This window comes from Bos indicus, chromosome 19 (assembly GCF_029378745.1).
Source record: "Bos indicus isolate NIAB-ARS_2022 breed Sahiwal x Tharparkar chromosome 19, NIAB-ARS_B.indTharparkar_mat_pri_1.0, whole genome shotgun sequence".
NCBI classification, from domain to species: domain Eukaryota; kingdom Metazoa; phylum Chordata; class Mammalia; order Artiodactyla; family Bovidae; genus Bos; species Bos indicus.
This window is the reverse complement of record NC_091778.1, coordinates 46377266-46383265: the sequence shown is the minus strand read 5'-3', so window position 1 is coordinate 46383265 and position 6000 is coordinate 46377266. Positions and strand designations below refer to the sequence as shown.

Below are 6000 nucleotides of genomic sequence, written 5' to 3'. Positions count from 1 at the left end.
CACAGATCCAGCGGAAGGCGGGCAGTGAGGACGCATTCCGCCGGACGCCGGCGGCCTTGCTTCTCCGCGCCCCGCTAGGGTACGGTGACCATGAGCCTCCCAGACCACGTATCTACCTACACCCGGGCTGGGAATCCTCCGGCACCGGAGAGCGCTGGCCCCGCCCCGAGGCCCCTCCGGGCCCCACGATTGGCTCCACGGGCAGGGGCGGGACCGGACGCAGAGCTGACGTGACGGCGTCAGGCGCCGCGGGAGCCGCTTCCTGTTGTCAGTGGCCGGGAGGCCGCGGCGTCCCATCCGAGGCTTACGGGCTGCAGCGGCTGGCAGTGCCCCCGCCCCCTCGCTTCTCCCTTCGGTGAGTTGAGGATCCGGGGCGAGGCGGGCAGCAGAGGGGCGGCGAGGCCGGGACGCATATGGGCAAGGGGACACCAGCCCTCTCCGTGAGCCCAGACCCCTGGTTGCCTTGAGACTGCCCTGCTTCTGAGCCCTCACCCTTCCCAGCCCAAGCTCCGCGCCCCACTCCGACTGTAGCCTTCGGCCGCACTGCCGCTGCTGGCCTTTCCCCTCCATTTGCCACTCGTGACCTGACCCTAGGGCTTACCACCCCACCCCACCACCACCGGTCTTGCGTAAATGCAGCCTTATCCTTGACCTCACTGTAGCCCAGTTCCACCCCTGACCTTGACCACATGCCTCTGCTTACCCCCAACACATGTCGTCTTTACCTCTCAACCCCTTTGGCGATCCTCATACTGCACACTGGCCTCGATTCTGATTCGGTTCGCCCTTTTCCTGAGCAGCCTTCTTATCCTAATCTTCCACACCCTCTGCTCAGCTCCCCAAGGTATGCCCATCCTGAACACCCCATCTCTGTCCCACTGTCGTTTAAGACCCACCACCAAAGTAGATGCCCTGTTGAGCACACGCTTTTCTTTTTGATAACTCTGATCTCAGCCCTTTCTCAAATTTTACATGCCTCTTGTCTTCACAGACTCAACCCCTCACTTCTTAGCCCACCATAGACTTCCTATCCATCTCCAACCATCAGAGGACACTCCTGTCCCTAAGTCTTTGCTAAACTGCCCCCGACTCTTGGTGCTCAGTTCTTAGCATTCTCACCCAATCTTATTAAAAATGAGGTCTCCTGCTCTCTCACCTCTGCTGTCCCCATCTCAGTTCTACACCCATTTTTCCCTTAACCCAGTCCCCACTCAGTCTGAGAATTAGTGAAGAGTCCCCCCGCCAACCTCACTAGCTGCCCTTCAACAGCCAAATGTCACTGCTTGCCGGGAACCCAGCAGTTAGACACTGAGGGGCTTGATGGGTGCAGGCAGGGCCTCAGGTGGCAGGTAAGTGTGGAGAAGTAGAACTCCCTGCCTTGGGTCAGGGTCAGGGATTTTTTCCCAGATGTCTGGTCCCCTGGACTTGCCCCCTGAAATTGTATGTCTAACATTCATAGTAAATGACTTGTGCTGCCGCTGGAATGGTAGGTGTCACCAGATACCTGGAAGGTGAAGAATGGCCACTCACCTGGCTCCCACATAGCCTGGGGCAGTGGAAGCCATCACTTCCTGTTGGTTGGTTTTCTGGCCGGGAGTAAGCTCAGGGAGCACCACTGTGTGGCAGTGTTCACAGAGCCGTGTCCATGTGTGTGGTCACTTGTTATGCGCCCTCGCCTGGTGCTCCTGCCAGCTAGAGCTGAGAGCAGGCCTGTCCTGACACTGAACACAGGGCACGCAGTGGATGCCAGAGATGATGTAACACGTTGTGAAGAGCGTAGGTGAGAGGGCTCCCAGGAGGCTAAGGCTCAGGCGGGTATAGCGCTGTTGAATCACTTCCTCTTTCTGCAGGTGCTGGATCTTTGAGTTTGGGCCATTTGGTTACCCATGAACATGAGGAGCCCAGATATCTGAGTAGCTGAGGCAGAGGGACATTCCTGAGGCCCCACTTTCATCATTTATCGTTGCCTGGGCTTTGGGGATACACATTCTCTTCCAATTCTGATGACCTAGCTTTAGAGGCCATTTGGTAGCAATTTTAAAGGGTCCCCAGTAGGACCTGTTGTCTTTGTGTGCCATTCATGGTCTCTTTTTTTCATATTTATTTACCTGTTTGGCTGCACTGAGTTCTAGTTGTAGCACGCAAGATCTTTTTAATTGTGGCATGCAGGATCTAGTTCCCTGACCAGGGATCAAACCTAGGTCCCCTGCATTGGGAGCATGGAATGTTAGCCACTGGACCACCAGGGAAGCCCTCTTGCCATTTATAGTCTTGTTCCTTTGAAAAGTTGAATGCTCTTCTCCCTTCAGTGTCTACGCCCCACCCTATTAAGGTGGGATATATTGAAATAGTTTTAGCCAGCTGGCAGGGTGGTTTAATGGAAGGTGTTCCATCCTGGCTGAGAACTGTATACCTCAGCTTCCCTCAGCCTGTGAAATGGAGATTCCTGCCCTGAGCCTTATTTTTGTTTTATTCTTTGGTTCATCCAGTAGATACTTTTTGAGCACGACTGTGTGCTGTGTGTTGCTCTAGGCACCAGAAATGCAATGGTGAATGAGTCAGAGTTCCTGTTATCATTCATTCAGAGTTGGTCCTTGCTGGAATCCTAAGGATGGGACAAGAATATGGGGGAGATGGGTGTTATTGATGGAAGGAAGGAAGGAGGAAAGAAAACTGCTCTGTCTTCACTGACTTCACATTTCTGGCCTTACTCACTAGCCTTTGGTTTGGGAATCACAGGGCTAGAAATTTCTCTCCCTCTAGCTGGCATCTGGTGACTTCAAAGCCTGTTCCACTCCCTTCTCCTGCCTCAAGACACTTGTCCAGAAATTCAGCTGTCTTCAGGTGGAAAGAGGTATACTTTACTCACCCAGCACTCACATGTCTGAAAGATCAGCTGCCCTTCTGAATCAGAAGATAACTTTGTCCTTCTTTTCCAACTGTAAACCATGACTCATCAGTTCATACAGCAGCTGGATGGCTTAAATGCCAGACTGTTCTCAATAGCCCGGTACAGGGTTGGATTCAGGCCGTAGAGAGCAGGCTGTTGGGAATAGCTGAGAAGTCTCTAAGGAGAGGGGGCTGCTGTTTACTGATGGATGGAGTGTTTCAGAACTGAAGAAGCCCAGCAGTTCTTTTCTTCCTTTAGTGTAAGTCTCATCTAAGCCATTCTTTTCTTTTCTTTCTTCCTTGGTCTCTGGAGGAAGTGATATTGGACATACATAGAAGGCCAGGCAGCATAAGAAAGAAAAGCAACCAGAACAATTCCTTCCTGTGTGTTGGAACATTTAAGAAAAGACAACTGTGAAACCTGGGTACCATGGAAAGGACTTGGCCTCAGCTGGTTGGGACTACAGACTTGATGGGTAAGATTGTTTGAGTTTCTGAGTGCAAAGTTAATTATTACTTCGTTCGAAAGTAATAAGTTTTGCCTGAAGCTCTTGAAATCAAAGACCTGAAACACTTTGGTGAAAGACACAAGACTTAGAATGAGGAAACCAAAGAGTTCTATCCCTACTGAGCCTCTGTTTTCTCCTCTGTAAAATGGGGATAATCACCCTTCTCTCACAGGATTGATTTAAGAGTTACATGAGATTAGAGAAGCTTGAAGCGTTGAGTCTGGGTGAATTGATACTTAGCGGGGGACATAGACTTTTCAAGGTTAGGATTTGCCTAAGGGGCAGACAGAAGTCATCTGTTCTGCCAAACTCCACCAGTGGTGTTTGAAGAACCTTTTAGCAGTGTTCCCCACATTATCCCCTTACTCTTTTTAGCCTAGGTCTCTTTGCAGCCCCGCCCCCGCCCTTTGGTTTGGTTTTTGGTGTCAGTGAAGAGTGTTCTGAGGACAGGAAGTGAAACCCGTCCCACGGGAAGGTAGACTGGGGGGGCCTGGAGAATGATGGAGTGCTGACCCAGCAGTCAGGAGACCAAGCCCCATTCTGGTTCCATCAGCAAGTTCTCATGTCATCAACCATCACATTCCTGCCCCTGAGCTGATTCCTGCCTCCCTGAGGCATGCCGGGGCAGACCCACATAGGCGGGGTGCTGTGGCTTCTTGCAGAGAAAGGTGTGCCCTAAAGTGTGGCATGAACCCCATAGCCTCAGTCCTGTTTTGTGAATTGTCAAGTGGCCATTGCCTTCTGAACTCCTCTGCGCTGTCATTCTGTAGCTTTTCTGACAGTTGGTTTTAAAAGCGACAGGTACTTTGTCTGGCCCTGCTCTGACCTCAGCGTCAGTCTACTTGTGAAGAGACCCTTTCTGGCCTGGAGCACCTGCTTACTAACAAGGCTACCAGCCCCCCTCCCCGCCCATGAATATTATTTTCAGTTAATTCATTATGAGGTCTTAATGAACCCAGGCTATTGTTCGGGTTGCTGAGGCCTAAGCCTTTCCTTTCCCAACCTGTGGCTGGTTGAGGGAAGGGCAGCTGTGGGGCTTGAGGCTCCTTCCAGAAGAGGCAGGCCCGAGGGGAGGCCTGTGGCCTGAGGGGAGGCCTGTGGCCGCTGGAATTACTGAAGGGGATTGGAGCCCAGGGTCTTGGAGCCAGAACACCTGGATTTGGCCTCCTGAGCCACACAAGGTGTCCTGGAAGGAACGTTGTCCAGAGGGACTGTCTCTAACACCGGTCCTTCCGCCTGGGGTGCTGGTGGCCGGAGACTGGACGAGGGCCCGAGAATCCCTGTAGGTGGGAGGGGGAGTGAAGTGAGGGTGAGGTAGTAAGACAGTGCCTGAGGTCAAGGGTTGCATCCTGTGGTCCATCACGCCCTGACCAGGGCTGGCTCTGCAGGGGCCACCCTCCAAACACCCCCCTCACTCCGTGTGTCTTTACTGGGGGAGGTCAGCTCTGGGTCCTGTTTACCCTCTGCCAGCTCCAGGGACCAGGGTCTGAATCAGACCATCTCCCACTGTTAAGGCCACACTGCCTCTGTCACTTCCAAGTGTCGCGCTCCTGTCCTCCTGTAAACCTTTGCCACCAGGCTGACCTCAGTGTCCCACTGCAGCCCCTCACCTGGACCCCCAGGTCTCCCTGCCCCCTTGTCCCTCCCTGCCTCAGCCCTTGCCCACACCCACCTCTTCCAGAAGGGAGGTGATCACACTCCATCAGTCTGAGGGTTTCCCTTGAGCAGGGGTGACCCTTGTGCTGGCAGTGGGTGGTAGAGTTGGCCACTTACCCGCCTTGGAATCTTGGGAATTTCCTTGACCCACATCAGCTTCTGTTTCTTATCTGTCAGACTAAGATAATAAAACACTCCCAGGGTGGTTATGAGAAATGAATGAGGCGATAAATGTAAAAGGTACAAAACCCCATTGAGCGTGCCTTGGTTTTAGTAACGTCTTTGGGCCGTGAGTTTCCGTTGATTGTTTTTTTTGGCTGCGCCACAGGCATGTGGGATCTCAGTTTCCCAACCAGGGATTGAACTCACAGCCCCTGCAATGGAAACATGGAGTCTTAACCACTGGATTGCCATGGGACTCCCATGGGCCATGAGTTTTTGAGAGCAGAGACAGCAATAACCCTTTTTTCTTTTCTTTTTTTGGTGTCCCCTCATGCTCAGCTGTGTGGCCACTCGTTTAGATGTGAGTGTGCCTCTCCGGGCCCGGTCTGTACAAATTGCTGTGGTGGGACCAGACAGCAGCCCCCTCAGGTTCAGGCCAAAGTCCCCACCATCCCCCACCATGCCACCCTGGGCCTGGTTGCCTCAGGAGAAAGCCAGCTACCCCAAGAGATGTCTCTGTGTACTGACTTGAGCTGCCGTACATGCTTACTTAGGCAGTGGCATTCTTTGCCTGTAAATTTGGACGGCCACATCCACTAGGGTTAGAGATACCACTTACCCTTGGTAAATATCAGGCCCTGTGCTTGGCGCTATCCACACTCATAGTCTCCATCCGAGAGGTCTGATACATGCCCCAGTGTGCCAAGTTGGTTAGTGGCAAATTAGGACTAGAACCCATGTTGTTACCCTTTAGACATGTGCCTGTGCTGTTCAGGCTGGACCC

The 6000-nt window shown here is 52.8% G+C and overlaps 1 protein-coding gene across 3 annotated transcripts in view; it reads left to right on the top strand.

Annotated features, from left to right (window-relative positions):
* Positions 1 to 214: 214 nt before the first annotated feature.
* PLEKHM1 (pleckstrin homology and RUN domain containing M1) overlaps positions 215 to 6000 on the top strand; it is a 57295-nt gene continuing 51509 nt past the window's right edge. The window contains exons 1-2 of one of the 3 annotated variants that reach the window (XR_011562100.1): positions 215 to 355; positions 3203 to 3365. The gene's annotated coding sequence lies outside the window, so the exon portion shown is untranslated. The remainder of the gene's footprint in view (positions 356 to 3202; positions 3366 to 6000) is intronic. The other 2 variants (XM_070773654.1, XM_070773656.1) reach the window with 2 other exon arrangements.